Genomic DNA, 24,017 nt, shown 5'->3' with positions numbered 1-24,017 from the left:
GCAGGCTCCATGCGGCCAGCCTGGTGTGGGGCTGGAACTCATGAAACTGTGAGATCATGACCTGAGCCAAAACCAAGAGTAGGACACTTAACCAACTGAGCCACCCAGGTGCCCCTACCCATTTTTTAATTGGGTTGTTTGTTTATGTTATTCTTGTTGAGTTGTAGGAGTGCAAGTGTAGTTTTCAAACTACAATTTAAATCAAAATCCAAAACTTCATAATGCTGAGATTTGGGGGGCTGCATTTGCTTAATATTCTAAACAAAATGCAAACCAACTTTAGGTTACTGCATTACAAAAAAGTTTAATACCATTTGTAGGACACTGAACTTGATTTACAGAGTAATTCTTCAAAGGCTCAAACATTTCTAAACTCCAGTTGATGACAGGAGGCAAAGAGATTAAACACTTGAATTGCCCTTTATCAGTGTTTTTGTTTTCACTCTCAGCTTCCACTCCAAAAAAAAAAAAAAAAAAAAAAATACAGTTCAGTGGTACTGGCATATATACAGTATTTGAGGTTTAATGAGTGCAGCTGCTATTGTGATTCCAGGGTTTTTGAGTGCGATTGTGAATTATATGCTGCACAGGTTTCTTAATGTAATAAGAATTTAATGTTATTTTTTTTACTCTGTGCTGTGTCAGCAAAAACAACCCCTAAATACTTTTATCTCGTTCCCAGTAGGATTTCCCCCAGGAACCAGACACTGAGGCTAGCACTGAGTGCACAGCGTCTATTTGGGGGTTCGGGAAGCCATCAGGAGAATGGGAAGGTGATGTAGGATAAGGAAGGAAGCCAATAACAGGTCTGTTCCTAAGTCAGCTAACACAGTGGCTTCGTCTTATGGGAAGTTCTAGGGATCCCTATAAAACACATGCCTTGGAATTATCCTGGCCACGGGGCAAGGGAGCTCGGCTATTTATACCCCCATTCCCTTGAATTATTGGTTAAGTGATGCCCCTGAAGACCGTTCTCCTGGGCACCTCTGGCCTGGGGGGTGGGGAGCGGGGAGGGGCAAAGGGAGGGGAGCTGCCTGAGGGCAGCCTTCTGATCCGTGTGCAGCACCACCTGCCAGCAAACACATTCACTGAGGTGTGAGCAGAGTGCTGACAGTTGACACATTGTATTGGATTATATTACATTACATTATATTATAGCATGTATAATTGACAGATAACGTTGTGCAAGTGGAAGATGTACAACACGGTCGTTTGATATACGTATGTATAGGGAAATGACGACCACGGTTGGGTTAGCTTTGTGACTAAAGTGTTACTGTAACAGCCACACCGATGCTTCTGCGCATGGACAGCGATTGCTTTCGAGTACAACAGCAGGGGGAAGTCGTTGTCACAGAGATTGTAGCCTGCAGAGTCTAAAATAGTTACCATTTGGCTCTTCAGAGCAAAAGTTTGCCTGCTCATGATTTAAGATGGTTATTAAGCTATGGTCAGAGAGGACCTTGGAAGACCTCAAGAGAAGTCAGAAGCACTAAAGGAAAATACATAAGGAAGAACAGACTTGGAAGGGGCCCCATTCCCAAGGCTTGGCTCAGAATTCATTGAAGAGGGGAGGGGTGGCGGAGAAGTTGCTGGGTTGTTTGGGACAGAGCTGGGCCACAGATGCTGGGCAAGCAGGGAGCAGCCTCTGCGTGCACACGAGTCAGGGTGGGTGGACAGGTGGGCAGCGAGTGTGGAGCATGTGGTGTTTGAATCAGGAGGGCCACAGAGACCGGTCTCCGGGGCAAAGCTTAGCCACGGCTGCTGGCCTGGTACACACAGGGCATCAGGGCCCGGCCGCTGTCGCTGCTGTAACTGGGAGTGGACGTAGCCACCTTCTGCAGGAGTCTAGCGTGCCTACGTGCGTGGCTGGGGCTGCACGGCTCGGGAAGCCATCAGGCAGCCAACTCACTAGGCCCTGGACACCATGTGTGCACATGGCTGGGGGTGAGGACAAGGTGCAGAGAACAGTGACCCGGGCTGCAGAGAACAGTGACACGAGCCTAAAGTGTCTGGGACTCCTGGCGACTTTGTCGTCGCCCGAGTTGAAAGATGCAGTGGCCAGTGTGGCATAGAAATGCCAGAGACAGCTGCGCCCTGCAGGCACCTGGCATCAAAGGAGCAGTAAAAACAAAAGTGGCTCCAGGGCAGAGCCGGTGAGCCTCACTGGAGCCTGGATGTCTCATTGGGCCTCTCTGCCTTAAAAGCTTACCAAGCAGACAAAAGGAAAACGTTTACAAGGCCCATTTCCACCATCACGGAACAGGCAGAAAGGGTGTCTCTGGAGCTGAGAGGCAGCACAAGGCCGATGCTTCCTCGGTAGATGTGCTCCTGACGTCATGCAGCCACTGAACGCCATGGCCCCCACACCAACCACAATCGTGCGTCAGCCAGCACGTTTACCATCAACGGGTAGACAAATAGAAATACTTAATTTTTTTTTTCATGTTTATTTATTTTGAGAGAGAGTGAGAGCAAGCAGGGGAGGACCAGAGAGAGAGGGAGAGAGAGAATCCCAAGCAGGTTCTGAGCTGTCACTGCAGAGCCTGATGCAGGGGTTTGAGTTCATGAACTGTGAGATCATGACCTGAGCCAAAATCAAGAGCCTGACGCTCAACCAACTGAGTCACCTAGGCGCCCTGCATGGTATCTTTCTTGATCTCAAAGTACAAATCCCAAACATTGATAAAAAATGTGGCTTAATTTCTTCTTTTTTTTTTCAACGTTTTTATTTATTTATTTATTTATTTATTTATTTATTTATTTATTTATTTTTGGGACAGAGAGAGACAGAGCATGAACGGGGGAGGGGCAGAGAGAGAGGGAGACACAGAATCGGAAACAGGCTCCAGGCTCCGAGCCATTAGCCCAGAGCCTGACGCGGGGCTCGAACTCACAGACCGCGAGATCGTGACCTGGCTGAAGTCGGACGCTTAACCGACTGCGCCACCCAGGCGCCCCTCTTCTTTTTTAAAAAAACTAAGTTTTGGGGCACCTGGGTGGCTCAGTCGGTTAAGCATCCAACTTCGGCTCAGGTCGTGATCTCGCGGTTTGTGAGTTCGAGCCCCACATCAGGCTCTGTGTTGACAGTTCGGAGCCTGGAGCCTGCTTTGGATTCTGTGTCTCCCTCTCTCTCTGCCCCTCCCCTGCTCATGCTCTGTCTCTCTGTCTCTCAAAAATAAATAAACATTAAAAAAAATTAAAAAAAAACCTAAGTTTTATTTATTTTTTTAAGTTTATTTTGAGAGAGAGAGAGCGCGCGCAACCGATTGGGAGAGGGGCAGAGAGAAAGGGGGAGAGAGAGAGAGAGAGAGAGAGAGAGAGAGAGAGAGAGAGAATCCAAAGCAGGCTCTGCGCTGTCATTATGTGGGCTGCTGAAATCAAAAGTCGGACACTTAACTGACTGAGACACCCAGGTGCCCCATCTGGGGTAGTTCTTGCAATGAACAGATAGTGATTCTCTGTCTCAGAGGCACTGAGTTCTTGGGAGTGGGGTACAGGGACCTATCTAATGCCCTCCACCTTAGGACCTCCACAGTGTGACCCCAGCCCCACTTTCTCCTCTCCTGTACACCCGGCAGCCACATGCACTATTTTCCATTTTCCTGCCATGACACACACTTTCGTGCAGAGCAGGTTTTTTTCCAACATCTTTTCTGGCATGTTCTTTCCTGCTTTCCTTGTCCAGATACTTCAACATCTAGCCCCAGGAACATCTGTGCTGTGAGGCCCTTACGTACCCGGTGGGAAGAGGGAGTCTGTCCTTCACTTCCTACAACATGTACCGTACTTAACAGCAGTCCTATTTTTCTTGGAGTTTTCAGGGGCACAGTAAATAAATCTCTCTTCCTTACCTAGTTCTAACAGAGGGACATGGGGAACATCGGACAGAGATCAGACTGCCAGCTCCGTTCCCTGTACGCTGGACCCTGGAAGATGAAGTTTAAGTGTGCGGTCATGTGGGCTGACACCAATAAGGGCAGAACCTCCCCTCCCAGGCTTCCTGGAGTTAGATGGCGGAGAACCTAAGGGCAGGGGCGAGGTGATGGAGAGGGAGAGAGCAAAGAACCAAGTCCAGTTTCCTCTTCCGATTACCAGGTAATCCACCCGTGGCCTGGTTTCCAGTGAAGCGAAGGGGTGGAGAAAAGCCTCGGGTTGTCTAACACCAGTTCCTCACAAAAACGTAAGAATTGGGAAATATATGTCCCCTTTTGGGGCGCCTGGGTGGCTCAGTCGGTTAAGCATCCAACTGCAGCTCAGGTCATGATCTCGCAGTCTGTGAGTTCAAGTCCCGCATTGGGTTCTGTGCTGACAGCTCTGAGCCTGGAGCCTGTTTCGGATTCTGTGTCTCCCTCTCTCTCTGACCCTCTCCTGCTCACACTGTCTCTCAAAGTAAATAAATAAGCTTTAGAAAATAATAAATCAGGGGCACCTGGGTGGCTCAGTTGGTTAAGCATCCGACTTCGGCTTAGGTCATGATCTCGCAGTTTGTGGGTTCAAGGCCCCCCTCTCCATGCCCTTCCCCCCCCCGCCCCCTTTCCCCCACCCCTTCCTGGGCCTTGGGTTCTGTGCTAACAACACAGAGCCTGGAGTCTGCTTCGGATTCTGTGTCTCCCTCTCTTGGCCCCTCCCCTGCTCACACCCTCTGTCTCCAAAATAAGTAAACATTAAAAAATGAACAAATAAATAAATAAATAAGTGCCCCCTTCAGAGTACTGTACATATTTTTATATGATCCCCTGTCATTCTGCCTCTTCAGACTCTTAGAATCACAGAGATGCTTTTGTTTATTTTTGCATTTCCTACGCCTGATCTCAGGTCAGCAAATATTTGTCAAATGTATACTTCATCCTGAAACGCTATTTTAGCACTTTTGATTGAAAAAAGTTTTTAATGTTTATTTATGAGAGAGAGACAGAGCATAAGCGAGAGAGAGAGAGAGAGAGAGAGAGAGAGAGAGAGAGAGAGAGAGAGGCAGAGAGGCAGAGAGAGACACAGAATCCAAAGCAGGCTTCAGGGTCTGTCCTGTTAGCACAGAGCCTGACGTGGGGCTTGAACTCACGAACCACAAGATCATGACCTGAGCTGGAGTCGGACACTTAACAGACTGAGCTCCCCAGGCCCCAGAAGGGTTCACTTTAGATTAACGAGTAGAGCTGATTGGTGCACAGGTGTTGCCACTTTAGATAACTACCCTATGACCTCACCACCATGCCCCTTGCTCTATAAAAGCCGGGCTCTGAGGTCTGGGTTGGGTAGAGGATGGGTGTGTATGATCTGGGTTGTTCTTCTGCTCGCTTGCCCCCACCAGTAAGTTACCCTGGGTAAATGAATACGGTACTCTGAAAACGGGACTGTGTGGCCTCCTTCTTTCAGTCTTAAGGGGCCGTCCCAGTCTGGAGGACACTTTACGGACCTTCTTCCACCTTCTAACAATGGGAGAGCCCCACAGGAGACTGAAAAGGAAGCAAGCTCGGGTAAAGGGGCCGTGCTGGGGGAGAGCCATTGCTTAAGCCTGCTGTTGGTGGCTGAAACCCCAGCTGGCAGCCACTGTGATGGGGGGAGACTTGACTGGGTCTTTTGAACACTTCGGACAGTGTGTGAGTACGGGACGCCCCAAGACACCCAGGGGCTCATTGGATCTCTGAGATGGTGGGGAAATGGAAACGGAGGAGCCAAAGTGAACAAGCTATTCCGGCGGTAGCTTGCTCACTGATCTGTGATTTGCCAGACTCTGCGGCCAGGGAGCTTCCCATAAGGAGAGAGTTGGGATAGACCGAGAAACGTGGGCTTTAGAGACGAAGTGGCCAGCTGTGGAATTGGGGGAGCCAACCAGCCACTTTTGGCGGAAGGCCAGAAGGGCCGGCAGCCTGGGCGTCTCCGCCTGGGGATACTGGGGGTGATGGTGTGGTGTTGAATGGGTTTGGGATGTCGGGACGGCCTTGGTCAACTGCGTCGTGATGAAGGTTCCATGCCACAGGCGTGGGCGAGAAGAGCAGGCCCTTAGCTAATTTAATGATTGGCAAATGCTCTCTGTTAAGATAACCTGGCCTAACAAGGGGGATATTCCCTCCCGTCTGTCCTGCTGGACCTCTGTGGAAGAGCTACAAGAAATTGTGGGTGAACTAGGAATGAAACCTGCCTTCTATGCCAGCATTTTATTGGCCCACAAGAAAAATTGCTTCCCCCTTGTGTGAAGGACCCTATCTCACAGCTCCCCCCACCCCGGGGGGCATGGTAGAGGCCTTCAGTAACCGTCCTTACCCTGTGGTTCCTTGGCCCACTGTTAAGTCAACCACCACAGCGGCTGCCCTAAGTGAACCCCAAAGAAATTGTCACGAGGGAAAGAGATGGGTTGGAAAATGGGGAAAAACCAAGGATCTTGCCATCAATAAGATGGTGGGAAGGGAACTCATCAAAGTCTCTCCTAAACAAGTGTGGCAAGATCTAATGTTATCTGGGACCCCAAGAGAAAATCTAGACCAACAACCCAATTAATTCTTGCTAAACCTATGGAAGATGTGTCCTGAGGGAAAGAAGTTTATCTCCTTGGGGGAAGGCTCAAAAACCCCAGGTGTGTTGCTAAGAGCCCTTCCTGATAGTAACAACCAGAATTTTGGGAGTGGCTACCCACCTCCCACCCCACCCCTAGAAATGGGACTAGGCCTGTGTTGCCCTCTAGTATGAGCAATAGGAGTCCACCAGAAGAGGCCCCATGTTGAATTAACTATTTATTGGTCTTGTTCTAACAGACTGTATTAACTCTGATAGATGCTGGAGCTAAATGTACACTTACCTATGGAAACTCCTTGAAATTTCAGGGAGAAATAAAGGCTGCTGAGGGGTATGGGGGACAAATTATCAAGGCCAAACTAGTCTTCCTACAGACTGGCACACTTCCTCCCTGCTATTTTCTCGTGCATATTTCCCCCATTCCTGAGTATTCTTTGGGCATAGATGTTTTACAGAATCTGGATCTAACCACAGCTTTGACAGGAGAATTCAGCTTGCTTATCCCAGTAGTGAAACCCATTGTCATGGGTCATGCAAAATGGGAACCTATACTGTTGCTAGTTCCCTGGAGAGTAAGAAATGTGAAACAATATAAGCTCCGGGGGGGGGGGGGGCGCATAACGAGATCACCAAGATCGCTGACACCATTAAAGAATTGGAAGGGGGAGGGTGGTAATTAGGCCTGATCAAAACCTATTCAATAGTCAGGTGTGGCCTATAAAGAAATCTAATGGGGCCTGGCCAATGACAGTAGGTTACAGGGAACTCAGAAAATCACTCTATCCATCCTTGCCATGGTACCCAATATAGTCTCATTGTTAGAAAAAATCATGACACACAAGACATCATTGGTATACAGGCTCTATCTACTGCCTTCTTCAGCATTCCATTAGGACTTAAATCCCAAGACCAATTCACTTTCACATGGGATGGGAGACAATGGACCCTCCAGGGGTTCCCCCAAGAGTACTCCCTAGTCCCACAATTTGTCAAGGCATGATAGCCAGGGATTTGGAAAAATGGATCTTGCCAGAGAAGATGGTGCCTTATTGTTCTGTAGATGTCATGTTAACCTTTCATTTATCTTCTCTGTCTCAAACAGCCTCGTCGTCCTTACAGGTGGACTTAGTCATGAAGATGAGGGCGAGGTCACTAGGAAAAGTTGTGATCACATAAGACAAAAGAGATGCCATAAGCAGTCATTGATAAGATAGAGTAAGCCTTCCTAGTCCCTAAAATGGTGATGAATTACAGGCTTTTTTGGTTGGTTGGGTTACTGGAAACTTTTTATTCCCCATCTAGCACAAATACTAAGACCTTTGTATGTCTTGGTTAAGAAGGGAAACCATTTTTTAAAAAAATGTATTGTCAAGTTGGCTAACCTACAGTGCATACAGTGTGCTCTTGGTTTTGGGGGTAGATTCCCGTGATTCATCACTTACATATAACACCCAGTGCTCATCCCAAAAAGTGCCCTCCTCAGTGCCCATCACCCATTTTCCCCAACCCCCCCTCCACCATCAACCCTCAGTTTGTCCTCTGTATTTAAGAGTCTCTTATGGTTTGCCTCCCTCTCTGTTTGAAACTGTTTTTCCCCTTCCCTTCCCCATGGTTTTCTGTAAAGTTTCTCAAGTTTCACATATGAGTGAAAACCTATCTGTCTTTCTCTGACTTATTTCACTTAGCATAATACCCACCAGTTGTATCCACGTTGCTGTGCATGGTAGGATTTCATTCTTTCTCATTGCCAAGTAGTATTCCATTATATATATAAACCACATCTTCTTTATCCATTCATCAGTTGATGGACATTTAAGCTCTTTCTATAATTTGGCTATTGTTGAAAGCACTGCCCAAAACATTGGGGTGCATGTGCCCCTATACATCAGCACTCCTGTATTCTTTGGATAAATTCCTAGTAGTGCTATTGCTGGGTCATATGGTAGATCTATTTTTAATTTTTTGAGGAACCTCCACACTGTTTTCCAGAGCGGCCGCACCAGTTTGCATTCCCACCAACAGTGCAAGAGGGTTCCCATTTCTCCACATCCTCACCAACGTATGTTGCTTCCTGAGCTGTAATTTTAGCCACTCTGACCCATGTGAAGTGGTATCTCAGTGTGGTTTTGATTTGTATTTCCCTGATGATGAGTGATGTTGAGCATCTTTTCATGTGTCTGTTGGCCATCTGGATGTCTTCTTTGGAAAAGTGTCTATTCATGTCTTCTGCCCATTTCTTCACTGAATTAATTTGTTTTTTGAGTGTTGGGTTTGGTAAGTGCTTCATAGATTTTGAATACTAACCCTTTATCCGATATGTCATTTGCAAACATCTTCTCCCATTCCATCAGTTGCCTTTTAGTTTTATTGATCGTTTCCTTTGCAGTGCAGAAGCTTTTTATCTTGATGAGGTCCCAATAGTTCATTTTTGCTTTTATTTCCCTTGCCTTTGGAAATGTGTTGAGCAAGAAATTGCCGTGGCTACGGTCAAAGAGGTTGTTGCCTATTTTCTCCTCTAGGGTTTTGATGGTTTCCTGTCTCACATTTAGGTCTTTCATCCATTTTGAGTTTATTTTTGTGTATGATGGTAAGAAAGTAAGAAGGGAAGCCATTGGGAGTGGGGTGCTAACTAACAAGAGGCTTTAACAGCCAAAATGGTAGTAAAACAAATACAGTCCCTTGTTCTATTCATCCCAGATACGAGTTGTGAATTGGATGTAAGTTTATATCCAGGCAGGGTTGGCAGGAGCTTGTGGCAATGACAAGATGGAAAATCAACTATAGATCTTTCCATAAGTTCAGTAAGAATGTTCTCCTTATAACATTACACCATTGGAAACATTTTATTACCAAGGCTGTGAATGCAATGTTCTATTTGATAGAGACGTGTACAGGCTCACATATGAGCAGACAGCCTTAAAGAACAAAGGTTGACTTTATGGAGCCAATGAAGCTCCGTGGTAAAAGTTGGCCTGGTACTTTGATTACAGGATTTGGGAAAGCCTTACAAGTGAGTAAGGAAGGTCACTTCCTGGCAGGCTCTGGAACCTCAGGAGATCTTGGGGACCTCCAGAAGAAAGGAGGCAACCCAAATCTATAGGTATTGCAGGCGAGTCTGAAGGCAAGTATTTGGCTTGGCTCTTAGCCTTGGAGGGCTGTTGTTAGAGGCTCACATCTGAAATTCCTTATGAGAAGTTCCAGCAAAGCAGATCTTAAAGCCTAAATGGCCAGTCTCCATTCTTGTAGCACTTACATAAGTAATTAGGCTAAGTTTGTTAAAACTTGTTCCACAAACCACTTAGTCTTAATTTGGCTACCTTTGGAAATGAAGGTGATTTTAGAAAGGAAAAAAAATGGTTTCAGTAACACACCTTCATGTGTGTTAGACTCTAGTTATGATTAACTGTCCTTGAATGTTTGTTTACCTATAAAACTAGGCTGGATCCTGAGTTCTTCCGGTTTCCCTGGGTATCTGGCTAATTTTCTGCCTGATCGCTTGCACACTATAGGCCTGACTTTGAAAGCCCACCTGCAGGACCGCCTCCTGCAGTGAGACCACTGTTGAGCTGAACTGACCTGAATGACCTTGTTAGGAAATGTGGAATGAGATCCTGTTTCAGACTGTATACGAAGGTTCCCAAATCACGGCTCTAATGAAGGATAGGGGCTCAGCTTCGTACTGGGGAGTATCTGCCACTGGATGCAAGGCAGTTTCATTCCTCAAATCCTGGTCTACAGCCCTTTTCAGCAGGAAGTTAGCGAGGGCGGTTCTTGTCCCTGCCTCTCAAGAATTAGGAATGGCAAAAAGCCAGGGTGGTATCGGTTAATCTCCTGTTGCTGTTTATATGGCTGCTGTGGCATAGGGATGCTAGCCCCTCCCAACATCTGGCTCTGGGGCCATCTTGGAAGAACAGTGCGTGAACATTGTATGGGCCATAAAGATGGGGGTGTGGAGCGTGGGAGTGCTGGCAGTGCTTACTCCCTCTTTGACTCTCCATCTTGTTGATGCCCACGTGGTGACCACCCTTGGGGCCACATGCTCCAGGCCCCACGGAGGGTAATGTACGCCCTGCCCAGAAGGCAGGCAGGCTTGTCCTGATGTCCCTGATGTGGCGCACAAAAGGTCCCGCTTCAGATGTCGAAGAGCAATGACAGGTGCCCAGGTGGCACCACTTGAGAAAACTTTGACCTCCTCTCCATGCCCCCCACCAAAAGCTGGGGATTAATGGATGGAGAATAGGGGTGGAAGATCACTATATACCATCTGAATCATCCAACCACCTGACCTCTGCCCAGAGTCAGTAAGTTACCCTGAGTAAAGCTTTGTGAAAACAGTATGGGGTGGCTTGCTTTGTTTTTCGGTCTTTTTGTTTGTTTGTTTTAAAATTTTTTTAAGGTTTATTTTTGAGATAGAGACAGAGGGTGAGCAGGGGAGTGGCAGAGAGAGAGGGAGATGCAGAATCCAAAGCAGGATCCAGGCTCTCAGCTTTTGGCAAAGAGCTGACTCAGGGTTCGAACCCACAAACTGAGATCGAGACCTGAGCCAAAGTTGGACATTTAACCCACTGAGCCACTCAGGTGCCCCTTTGTTTTTCAGTCTTAAAGGGCATTCTCAGTCTGGAGGACACTTTCCTGGCCCGCCTCCACCCTCCAACTACAGTTACAACTCAAATTTCTAAATCAAATAGCTTCTAGTAGTTTCTAATACCCAGCAGTCTCTCTAACATAATTACATGTCTTAGTGGTTATATTTGGACAGTCTCTACAAGTGTTATTTGTAGAGTTTTCTCTCCAAATAGCTGAGTCTTCTATTTTTAGTTGCTTTCTTAATTTAAATTCAGGACAAAAGCCAGCAGCCAGTGTCCTGCTGCAGTATACAGTTTAAGAATGACTTCTAATTATTTGTTGGCTTCTGTAAAAGGAAAAAAAAAAACCCAAAACCTTGGGAAGCTTCTCTTATCCAGATTAATTGGAACCAGATGAGAACCATATAATAATCCTCACTCCCCACATCCTTCACTTGGGAGAGGGGCTGGCAGGTGACCACTGGAAAATATCCTTCTGAGTTAGAAGGAGATGATAAGCAAGCCAGACAATAGCTGTGGAAGCGTCTGAGCCTCAGTAGAAGTGGGGAGAGTCTAACGCTGACCCTTGGCACTGGGGAGTTGAGTAAATGAGCAAAGGCATTGAAGCCAGAAGACCCCCAGGTTGGGGAAGGTGGACAGATCTCTTCTTTCAGAATCTGTCTGCTCATCTCTGAGAGGGATTAATAATCTCACTTTTCCAGAGTTGGCCAGGAGTGCCGAGAGAGAGAGAGAGAGAAAGAGAGAGAGAGAGAGAGAAGTGTGGTGGCTGGAGCCAGCAGACCCCAATCACTGTTGTTTGTATCTCATGCTACAACATGTCAGTGTCGTGGAACATCAGCCTGTTCCCTGCAGACATGGGTGGACCTATTTTCTGAGCAGACTGGTGTCCCCAAAATTCCTTCTGAGGCATGGCCCATATGTTCTGTGGTTGATTTCTTTTTTTTATTTGAAAATGTAAACATACATTTGGGCACCGTCACCACATTACCACAGCCGTACTGTTTACCTCGTTTGCTGAACACAAGCTGTGCGTTTCGGTGCTCATCTGGTCCCCTTGGCTGGGGGGATGACTTTCATGCCACTTAGAAAAGGTTGACATTTAAATCTTAGCAGCAACTATTGGCACACTTTCAGGTTACTTCTGGAAAGTTGATTTAAATCCAGTTGTGTGTGTGTGTGTGTGTGTGTGTGTGTGTGTTTTCCCCACTGAAAGGAATCTGAAGACACTATTAACAGTGGCTGCTTTTTGGTGACAGGGACATGGGGGGGGGAAGGGGGTGTGACTGGCAGCCTCTAAGATGATGCCACCTCCTGGTTCTTAAACCCCTTCTCTTGCGTGTAGGCTGCTCTTACTGACTTGTCTCTAATGAATAGAATTCAGAAGTGGTGGATGTCACTTCCAGGATTAGGTTCTAGAAAGACCAGCTTCCATCTTGGATTTCTTTTGCCCTCTCTCCAGTCTGCTCAGTTGGAGGGGAGCTGGTTTTATTTGTGAGCTGCCCGATGCACAGTCTCAGGTGGCAAGGAACCGAGGGGCGCCAGCATCCAACAGCCCATGAGGAGCTGGGGCCGTCGGTCCATTGTCCATGAGGGAGCGAATCCCACCCACAAGTGAGCATGCTCCCAAGGAGCACGGAGCTTCCTGTGCAGAGCAGTTACAGGAGACTGAAGTCCAGTCGACAGCGGGAGCCGTAGAGCACCAGCTGCTCAGTGCCTAGATTTCCGACCCACAGGAACAGGGTAAGTGTTTTGTTTCGAAAGCTGCCTCGTTTGGGGTTAATTTGTTATGCAGCAATAGATGACTAATACAGGAAGAGAGGATGGAGAAGAATTATACGAAGCAGCTTTACCTTTTATTTTATGCCTTCTGTACTGTATGAATTTTCAATTTGTATATGTGTATTTGTATTTAACATACTGGCAACAGGTGCTATTTAGGCAGGTAGGTTATGGCAAATCCCGTAAACTGGCTCACTCAACCCAAACTCGAACACCCTCTATTGCCTTCCTGTACTATAGAAGCTGGAAATCTTTTTTGGGTTGTTGTTGTTGTTGTTGTTGTTGTTTTTAAGTAAACCTACATTTCCCAGACCCTCTTGCAGCTGGAGATCCATATGTGACCTAGTTTTCACTAAGCAGACATACGGCCTGTATAAAACTAAGAAGAAAAAAAATTTGTAAATTTTTGTAATTTGCAAATGCAAATTGAGGCCCCTTCTGGCAAATTTGTGGGTGGAAATGCCTCTTCTGCACTAACTGGCAGAGGTTCTGTGGTCTAGGTGTAGCTTAGACTCAAACCCTTAGCATCACAAGTGCCAAGCAATAGGGACAATGGAGTTTCCAGGAGAACAGCTCTAATAGAAGAGTCAGGCATTGTTTGATGCCATTGTTCCTGGTGGGTTACATCCAAGATAAGGATTAAATTCACTTTAACCCTTCTTTCTCCTCTCCCTCTGGCTTTTCCAACTGCTTATTACCAAAAGAAAAGCTAAATACAATGGATCTTCAAACCTTAAATAATACACATAAAACTCGCCTTTTTTTGGTTCAGTCACCTTTATCTAGACTTCCTTTAAGCTCCCCATAAAACCGTTTTCTCCAACTTTCTTCACTGTTGGCTTCACTGAGACACTTTTGAGAGTGAAAGAGGCATTACTAATAATTACCCTGGAGCAAAGGTGTAATCAAGTGGACCTTTGGTCATGCCATCGAGATGGGGTTATATTCCCACCAAATCACTGCACCTGACCTGGAAAATATATTTAGTTTTTTTAAGTTTATGTGGGAGAGGGTACACATGTACAGAGGAGGGGCAGAGAGAGAGAGAGGGAGAAACAATCTCAAGCAGGTTCTACGTTGTCAGCCCCACGCAGGGCTTGAACTCAGGAGCCTCGAGGTCATGATCTGAGCCAAGATCAAGAGTCAGACGCCTAACTGACTGAGCCACCCAGACACCCTATTTCTACTAATAAAAATATAAGATCAAAATTGAATTATGTAATCTTTCTCTCACCAAGTTAAAATCCAAAGAAAAACGTAGGAAGTATGCAAAATGTTAGCATTGGTTACTTCCAGATGGTAAGATGATGGGCAATTTTTATTTCCTTTTTTTTTTTATGTTTGTTTTTGAGAGAGACAGCACATGAGTGGGGGAGGGCAGAGAGAGAGGACGATACACAGAATCTGAAGCAGGCTCCAGGCTCTGAGCTGTCAGCACAGAGCCCAACGCGGGGCTCAAACCCACAGACCGTGAGAGCATGACCTGAGCCACCCAGGTACCCCTGTATCCTATTTTTCTATTTTCCATGCTTTCCTAATTTTCTCCATTATGAGGGTATTATTTTTAAACTAGGAAATTTGCTGGAAAATTAAAAAAAAAAAAAACCTTCCTTACAATCTAAGTGAACACAAATATTAACGATAGTTTAGAAAACCTGGTATTCAGAAACCAGGTATTTTTCTCTAAAAACTCCTCAGATTATAAAAAGTAACTAATAGATCACTTTAATCTTGACCAAGCTGAAGGAGGAGTCCTGTACAGGCTGCAACGGGAAAGGAGGGAAGCACAGGGATTTTCTAAGGTCCTACTAAGAATCCCCAATTTGGAGGATGCAGATTAGATATCTGGAAAAACTGAGGGAGAAAATGGGGTCGGGCCAGTCCCTCAACACAGAATGACCTTGGTGGCAGGATGGAGAAGTAGCCACCGCCATGTGCCATGTTTCATTTTACAGACCCTGGCTCTCTAAGAGGCCAGATCTGTGGTTGGCTCCCCACTATTTTAACAGATGCATATAAAGAATATGTAAGGAGGTGCCTGGGTGGCATTGGTTAAGCGTCCAACTTGGCTCAGGTCACGTTCTCCTCATTGGTGAGTTCGAGTCTGCATCGGGCTTTGTGCTGATAGCTCAGAGCCCGTTTTGGATCTTCTGTCCCCTCTCTCTTCCCCTCCCCTCTTTCTCTCTCTCTCTCTCTCTCTCTCTCTCTCTCTCTCTCTCAAATAAACATTAAAAGAAAAGTTTATTGTGAAACAAAGTTCCCAGAGTGCCTACTTTCATTCCCAATGCAGCACTCCTCTGGGAAGATGAGCTGGACCCAGTAGGACATCTCACCAAGTTGTAAGACCCCGAGGAGAAGTGTCCTGGCTGGGGTCTCAACGGTGGAGAGCCAATGTGTGCATAATTTGGTGTTGCTGCCTCGAGTAGAGGACAGAGAACAAATGAAACAGGAATATATACTTAAAACAATTTTCTGAAAGTATTTTTTTCTAAAATAAGTCCAGGCCATCTCCTTCAGCTCGGAAAAAAGAAACCTTTACAGTGGGCGGACAATGCTGTGATGATATTCCAGTGAATTTGCTCAACTACAAGGTTAAGGTGCGAATCGCATAACTATGCACATGGCCTGTTAAGTTTGAAACCAAAGATAAATGCGGGCATCTTTTAAGTGGCCTGAAATCCTCATAGGTCTTGGAGCAGCTTTCCCAGCAGTGCCTCTCTGTCGGTCTGTAGGGTGCCAGCTTCACCACTGGGCATCTTCTTAGAACATCAGTTCCCAGAGCCCTACCCTCAGTTTTCTGGAGTTGGGGTCCAGAACTGTGTTTCTGTTGGTTCGTTTTTAAACTGTGTTTATTTTGGGGGTGCCTGGGTGGCTCCGTGGGTTGAGTATCTGACTTCGGCTCAGGTCATGATCTCACAGTTCGTGGGTTCAAGCCCCATGTCGGGCTCTATGCTGACAGCTCAGAGGCTGGAGCCTACTGTGGAATCTCTGTCTTCCTCTCTCTCTCTGTCCCTCCCCGCTCACGCTTTGTCTCTCTTTCTCTCTCTCTCTCTCTCTCTCTCTCTCTCAAAAATAAACATTAAAAAAAAACCAAAGTGTTTATTTTGAGAGAGCGCAGGCAGGAGGGGCAGAGAGAAAGAAAGAGAGAGAGAAGGAGAATCCCAAGCAGGCTCAGCATTGTCAGTGCAGAGCCCAGTGCGGGGCTCAAACTCACAAACCACTGAGATCATTTCCGGAGCCAAAATCATGAGTCAGACATATAACTGAGCCACCCAGGCGCCCCAGAAATGTGTTTTTAATAAACCCTCCAGGTGACTCTGATGCATGGTAAAGTGTGTGAAACTCTGCTCTGGGGGTGTGGTTTTTTGTTCGTGTTGTATGTTTTTTGCATACATTGCAATTCCTGAATTCTGCACCGTGCTAAGTTGTCATTTACACAGAAAGGTAACAGAACACCATCTCTTCTTTGTATGGACTCAGGACATAGGTTTCTCGTGAGTATTTGAAATGAGAAACTGAGTAAAGAAAATTGGTTTCACACTTGATATAAGAGCAGCTCATGTAGGACAAAGAGACACTTTAAGATTAGCAATAACAAGGGGCGCCTGGGTGTCTCCATTGGTTAAATGTCAAACTTCAACTCAGGTCAGGATCTCATGGTTCATAAGCTCAAGCCCCACGTCAAGCTCTGTGCCAACAGCTCAGAGCCTGGAACCTGCTTCGGATTCTGTCTCCCCTGCTCTGTCTCTGTTTCAAAAATAAACATTAAAAGATTAGCAATAGCAAGAAGGGACAGTAAGCCTTCTTGGTGGGACGGAGGACCCCAGGGGCCAGTCACCTGCAGGGAGCTGTAATTCTGGCAGACCTAGAATGGAGCTATTGCTTGAGACCCAGGGGGAGTTGGTGTTCGAGATCCTGCTGGAGCTGGACAGAGAGAAACCAAGAAATACTGTTTCCCGGTACTCCATCCTTTTCATTCTGTGCCATCCTCTCCCGTTGGCCAAACCTGGCTGAAAACCAGCTGACTCAATCTGGTAAAATCTCTTGCAGAGGGAAGGCCCTCTATGGATCAGAGTTAGTAGAAGGGTGAGGAAGAAATCTGAGGGCCGGCAGGCCCCGGACTGGTACAGACTGGTCTTCATCCAGTAGACCAAATGATGAAGCAGAATAACGGGGGTCGAGGGTGCCTGGGTGGCTCAGCCGGTTAAGCATAGGACTTTGGTGCATGTCATGATCTCACATGCTTGTGAGTTCGAGCCCCACATCTGGCTCTCTGCTGTCAGCACGGAGCCCACTTCGGATCCTCTGTCCACCGCCCTGCACCTCCCCCACTTGTGAGAGCTCTCTTTCTGTCTCAAAGTAAACATTAAAAGCTTATTAAAAAGAATAACCAAGAAGCCGCATAAAAAGTCTGCAGCAGGGTCTTCATGAACTTTGATCAGTGACGTCACACAGGGCTTCATGCTTAAAAGTCCCACGGAGTTTCACGCTCGACTGTTGCCATTTCAAAATTCTCGACTTTGGAACAAAGAGCTCTATGTGTTCATTTTGAACGGGGCCCTACAAATTATGTAGCTGGTGTTGATGGACCGTAAACATTCCATTATTTAAACATTAGAATAACCATGGGGCGCCTGGGTGGCGCAGTCGGTTAAGCGTCCGACTTCAGCCAGGTCACGATCTCGCGGTCTGTGAGTTCGAGCCCCACGTCAGGCTCTGGGCTGATGGCTCAGAGCCTGGAGCCTGTTTCCGATTCTGTGTCTCCCTCTCTCTCTGCCCCTCCCCCGTTCATGCTCTGTCTCTCTCTGTCCCAAAAATAAACGTTGAAAAAAAATTTTTTTAAACTTAGAATAACCATGTTTATAATACAGAGTGTAGGCGTTATACCTATTTACAGAAAAACCTCATGATATTAAAAATACCAATTATGGGGGCACCTGGGTGGCTCAGTCGGTTAAGCGTCTGACTTCGGCTCAGGTCGTGATCTCACGGTTCGTGAGTTCGAGCCCCACATTGGGCTCTGTGCTGACAGCTCAGAGCCTGGAGCCTGCTTCAGATTCTATGTCTCCCTCTCTCTCTGTCTGTCGTTCCCCTGCTGGCTCTCTCTCTCTCAAAAATTAAAAAAAAAAAAAAAATAACAATCATGGGCAAAAGTCCTAGTATATCGCAACAAAAACATGGAGCTGATATCAGAAGGCAGTCTAAGAGGGTGAATTTCCTTACCTTCCATGGGGAGAAGTAAAGAGAATTTGCTCTGCTTCTGAGGTTGAGTGAAGTTGACTTAAAATATTCATATTTAGGTATGTTACTTAAAGTTGAAATAAGATCATTCTTAATAATTTCAGACTGCCAGAGGGAGAAAAGCAAGATGGACTCCCGGAAAACACAGGCCGTGTAGCGGGGATGGGCAGTCAATGTACGCTCACACAAATATCCGTGGAATTGTAGTAATACCACGTAGAAGTGGCATTTACTCAGGTATTAGATCACAGATCTGTCGCGACCGGCGCGACAAACACCGAGGTCAGGGTCCTGAGGGTAGGGGAATGCAAGAAAAAAAGAAGAGAAAGTTTGGGAACAGGAGGGTCCCCTGGGCTGATGGCCCAAGTGACGGCTTTATTGTTGTGTACACAATCTTTTATAACCAGACTCTTATGGGTTAGGTCATTCTAAGAATAAACAGGTTTCACATAATTGCTGCCCACCAAAACATTTAGTTCTGTGTTTCTTGTGCATTTTTTAGACGGGTCACAAGATCTTGTTGATAAGATTGCTAGCAAAACACAATTCCCATGTTTGTTTCTATCTGACTCGGGGTAGAAAAAAGGAGGTAGCATTACTGCCAACACCTGCAGACCACAGTCTTCAGGAATTAACTTTCTCAGCCTTGACAAGGCTTTCGTATGCCCTTGAAAATGGGGGAATGGGAGGGGGAACCACCGGGTTGGCTTGAGTCAACAGGGAACGTTGCTCGACCCGGTCTCAGCCTGGCGCCGGGGCCCGGCCCCCCACACAGATCGAAGCCAATGAACTAATGTCTAGTAGAGGGACCATAAAAACAGGTCATTAAAACATGTCTACAAGAGATGCTTTTAAAACCAGAGCGGTCAAAATTTTAAGTAAAAGCATAGGCACAATAGGTCAGGGAATTGCAAACAAAAGCATGGGTCATAAGATTACCACCAAGTTAAAGTTAAGCAAAGAATTTGAAACATGCCAAAGAGTCACTTTACGTGGCTGGGTCAAGAAGTTCCAGAAGGTCCTAAGTGCCAAGAACCTATAGCATTAAGATGTCATGCAGATGGTTCTCTTTTTAAAATACGTTCATGAAAAAATTTATGAAAACGTAACCCACCATTCTGGACAGTCTTTTAAGTTACAAAGGAAATTTGTTCCAAGACCACTAAAATATGGTAAGCATCCTAACTATACCTGGCCTTCTAGATCTGTGCCATCCATTATGGTAGCCACTAATCAGACATGAGCTTGGGAGTGGTTGAAAATGTGCTGGCCTGAAGGGAGACTCAAAGTGTAAAATAAATAGTAGCTTTTTTTTTTTTTTAGCAAGTATTTTATTTATTTTTAATTATTTTTATTAGAGATCTCTAATAAATGAATTACTTATTTTTTATTAGAGACATCTAATTAGACATCTAATAAAAAATAAGTATCCCCCCCCCACCAGTGGGGAAGAGGGACAGAGGGGGGAGAGAGAATCCCAAGCATGCTCCACACGTAGCACAGAGCCTGAGAGGGGGCTCAATCCCCCAGCCCTGGGATCATGACCTGAGTTGAAATCAAGAGTCGGATGCTCAACTGACTAAGCACCCAGGGACCCCTAAGAGTAGCTTTCTAAGTCTTTTTATAAAAAATGCATCCCCATATTAAAAATTTTAATATGCATTGTATGTTGAAATGATGTATACATCAGGCCAAAGAAAATATATTAATTTAATTTGTGTTTTTACCTTGATGTAGCCACTAAAACTTAAAATTTAGCTGAGTGGCTTGTATGCTGTTCAACTGGACACTACTCCTCTACACGATCATCTTTCTTAATATGATTTTGACATAATTCATCTAATTTTGCTTTGTTTTCATGATAAATGCCTAGTTGAAGCTAAGGATTTGCTGCTTTAAATATACCTGGTGAATTTTTCCTTTATTGTGATAGAATTTATTATTAGCACCAACCCATTTATGTTTTCATGTCTCAATTATTTTTATAAAATAAGGTCAAAATACAATTAATATTGCAAATAACTGCAGACGACAAAACAGTAGCAAAAGTGAACTGTTGGCTGGCTGACATATGAAAACAAGAAAAGTAACGCTAAGATATCACCTCACATCTGTCAGAATGGCTGAAATCAACACAACAGATGTTGGCAAAGATGTGGAGAAAAGGGAACACTCTTGCATTGTTGGTAGGAATGCACACTGGTGTCACCACTCTAGAGAACAGTATGGAGATTGCTCAAAAAAATTAAAAATAGAAATACCTATGATCTAGTACTTTCAGTACTGGGTATTTACCCAAAGAAAACATTAATTCAAAAAGATACATGCAATTATGTTTATTGCAGCATGATTTTCATTCACCAAACTATGGAAGCAACCCAAGTGTCTATCAACTGATGAATGGATAAAGATGTGGTGTGTGTGTGTGTGTGTGTGTGTGTGTGTGTGTGTGTGTGATGGAATATTACTTGGCCATTAAAAAGCATAAAATCTTGCCACTTGCAACAATATAGATGGATCTAGAGAGTATAATGCTCAGTGAAATAAGTCAGAGAAGGCAAATACCATATGATTTTACTCCTATGTAAATTGAATAAACACACGAACAACAAAAAAAAAAACCCAAAATAGACTCTCAACTACAGAGAACAAACTGATGGTTACCAGAGGGGAGGTGGGTGGGGGGATGGAAGAAATCGGTGAAGGAGATTAAGAGTACACTTTGATGAGCATTGAGTAATGTACAGAATTGTCGAATCATTATAGTGTGTACCTGAAACTAATATAACCCTTAACTATACTGGAATTAAAGTTTTTTAGTTTATTTTTTTAAATATCCCTTCATATTTTTCAAAGAGCATATGTTTTATTTTTAAATGTTTTATTTATTTTTGAGAGTGAGCAAGTGGGCGGGGGGGGCAGAGAGAGGTGGGGACAGAGGATCTGAAGTGGGCTCTATACTGCAGCAGAGAGCCCAGTATGGGGCTTGAACTCACAAACCGTGAGATCATGACCTGAACTGAAATGGGACACTCCATCGAGTGAGCCCCCCAGGTGCTCCTAGAATTAAAATTTTAAAAACTTAGATTTTTAGGAAGCTCACAATCTGATCTGGCATATCAGAGCGGATGGAGAGGAATCAGAAATCATTTAGAAATGTATAGAAGTTCAACTTCTATGCAAATCAAATGTTATCAGGATTACCTTTAAGATAAAAATTGCTGAAAATGTATTACAACCTAATCATAGAGATGTAAATCTTTCCATCATTGACAGATTATACAGATTATTACAGCTGAATAATATAATTAGTAAATACATATATTCTATCCTTTATTTTGAAAATATGCCTCCTTTAAGAAAACTTATTAGCTAATCTTCTGATTGGGTCCAAAGAGTCAACGTTGTAGAAATGTCACCTCTTCCCAAATGTATCAAGAAATTAAATGCAGTCACAAACAAAAGTTATTTTTGTGATTTGATGAAATATACTTTTTAATGTTTATTTTTGAGAGAGAGCGAGTGAGCGCAAGAGCACGAGCAGGGGAGGGGCAGAGAGGATCCAAAATGGGCTCTGAGCTGACAGCAGTGAGCCCAATACAGGACTTGAACTCATGACCTGTGAGATGAAGTCAGACACCCAAATGACTGAGCCACCCGGGTGCCCTAGTGAAATAATTTAAAAGGTCATATGAAAGAATATGTAAGAGAATAGCTGGGAGAAAATCTAGAGATAAAAAAAATCGGTAGATTTTACCCCTGCACATGAAAACATATGAAAATGTAGTGATTATAATAGGTAAAGGATGAGACAGTGAATGAATCACAGGATACCAGCTTAGGAGGAGGGTTATTTGTAAATTACTCATGAAAAACAAAGCTTAATTCCTACTTCCTTAAAGCAAACAAAGTTCCAAAATGGATCCAGGTATGTGTTATAAAAAATGAAATTACTGGAGTGCCTGCATGGCTCAGTTAAGTGTCCAACTCCTCATTTCTGCTCAAGTCATGATCTCACAGTTCCTGAGATTGAGTCCCGCCTGGGGCTCTGTGCTGACAGTGCAGAGTCTGCTTGGGATTCTCTCCTTCCACCCTTCTCCCAGCTCTTTATGCGCTCATTCAAAAAAAAAAAAAAAAAAAGAGAGAGAGAGATCACCATATATATATAAATAAGGACTTACGTTGCATTATTTTTATAGTTTGTGTTTTATGACTTGTTTACACATGTCTTTAATCCATGTAGGATCTAGTCTATCTCCGTGATAGCTATCCCTGTTATTAGAACTTTGTAATGTATTCTAAGCTGCTAGGGACAGTTTGTCCTCACTACTTTCTTTTTTCAAACATTCTCCGAATAGTCTCACAGGCTTATTCTTCTATATTCATTTTAGAATTAATTTTCATCTAGTGTTCCCAGTAATCTTTTGGGATCTCACCTGGAGTTGTGTTAAATATACAGACTATTGTGGGAAGGGTTGATCTTAATAATTTTGAGACTCCCTATCCAGAAATCCAAGAGGTCTCCGTCTATTCAATTATTCAGAAGTCTCTATACTGATCTCTTACATTTCTTTTTACATCTGCGTGTAAGTATCTTATAGTTTAAGTTACTATTATAGTTTCGTTTTTCCTTGTAGTTTAATTGTAGACGCTCAGGTTAATTACACTCCTCAGTTTGTTGCTCTGCACCAGCTTCTTGCTCATTTTTGTGCTGATGTGTTTATTCCTTAGTTATTAGTCACTGTACCACTGGCGTGTGTACGTTTCATGGGACCAGGCAGTGCTCTCCAGCATGGCTGCCTCCCTCCAGCTGTCCCGCCCTCCAGCTGTCCCGCCCTCCTGCTGTCCCCCTGTCCCACTCTGCCATGTACACTCTAGCAGATGCCTCTGCGTGGAATGTGGGTTCTCTTTCTCTGCAGTTCCTTTTTCTCCAGGATCTTGAGTCCTCAATTCCTAGCTGACTGGGTAGCCCTGAACTCCAGTGTTGATCTCACCTGTCCAGTGTCGGACTGCATTAGGTCTCTGTGCCCTGTACTGTGAATTAGCAAAGGCTCTATGGATGAAAACTCCAGCTCCCCTCCTTGAGTTTCCCTTCTCTTTTCTAAGTCCTGAGTATGTTGCTGCCCTCCAATGTCTTCAAACTGTTTTGTTAGGAGGTCTCCGGGTTGTTGTTGCTTTCTGGTTTTTATTGTTGGGTAACTCAGAGATGAGGCGCTCTGCATGGCTCAAGTGCAAGGCCCTCTGGTTAGCTTTTAATTAGTTAAACTGCACTGTATCCTTTCACTGGGGGCGGCGGGGGGGGGGGGTGGGAGTCACAATTGTGCTCACATTTTTATCAAGTGGGAAATTTAAGTTAAGGAAATTCTCCTAAACCATGAAGCCTAGATAGTGTGTCAAGATTGCATAACCGGGCAGACATCTGTTTTAAGAACCCAGGATTTTGGAGGATATTTCTTAATTGAAAGTCTAGCCTTGTGGGATGGGTTTCTACCCTCTTCTCCCCAGAGCAGATCCACTTTTCTGTCCATGGTCCTGGCAGGGACTAAAGCTTAGATGACAGGGGCCTCCGTTCTGAAACTCAAGATGAAGAAAGGGACACTCTTTTCTACATAATACTCACAGAAACTATACATAGAGGGTGATCGTGAAATACTGAATTATCTCTTAGGTAGCCAGCTCCCCTCCATTCCCTGGATCTGGGGGGATTCCCCCTCCATTCTGGCTAAACCAAGTGGAGGCAAATTCGCTGACAGCTTCTGTCAGAAGCTGTGCTCACGCCCTCAGAGTGTGGGTGGTAGACATCTGGCTAAAATGACTCTGGGGCCAGGGAAGAGTGAGGGTGAGGAGGCTTTCCCTGCTAAGTATGATAGGTGGCCATGCCTGTGACCCTGAAGGGAT

The 24,017-nt window shown here is 45.0% G+C and overlaps 1 long non-coding RNA gene across 8 annotated transcripts in view; it reads left to right on the top strand.

The window, feature by feature from the left end:
- Positions 1-24,017, top strand: part of LOC109497398 — a 103,114-nt gene that overhangs the window by 47,774 nt on the left and 31,323 nt on the right. Inside the window, exon 1 of one of the 8 annotated variants that reach the window (XR_002153572.3) lies at positions 12,370-12,839. The exons of the other annotated variants lie outside the window; for them this stretch is intronic. This is a non-coding gene — a long non-coding RNA (uncharacterized LOC109497398). Of the gene's footprint in view, positions 1-12,369; positions 12,840-24,017 lie in introns of those variants that run through there. 8 annotated transcript variants of the gene reach the window in all.

Source organism: Felis catus, chromosome A2, assembly GCF_018350175.1.
Source record: "Felis catus isolate Fca126 chromosome A2, F.catus_Fca126_mat1.0, whole genome shotgun sequence".
NCBI lineage: Eukaryota > Metazoa > Chordata > Mammalia > Carnivora > Felidae > Felis > Felis catus.
The sequence above is the reverse complement of the archived record's forward strand: the minus strand, read 5'-3'. Positions and strand labels throughout refer to the sequence as shown.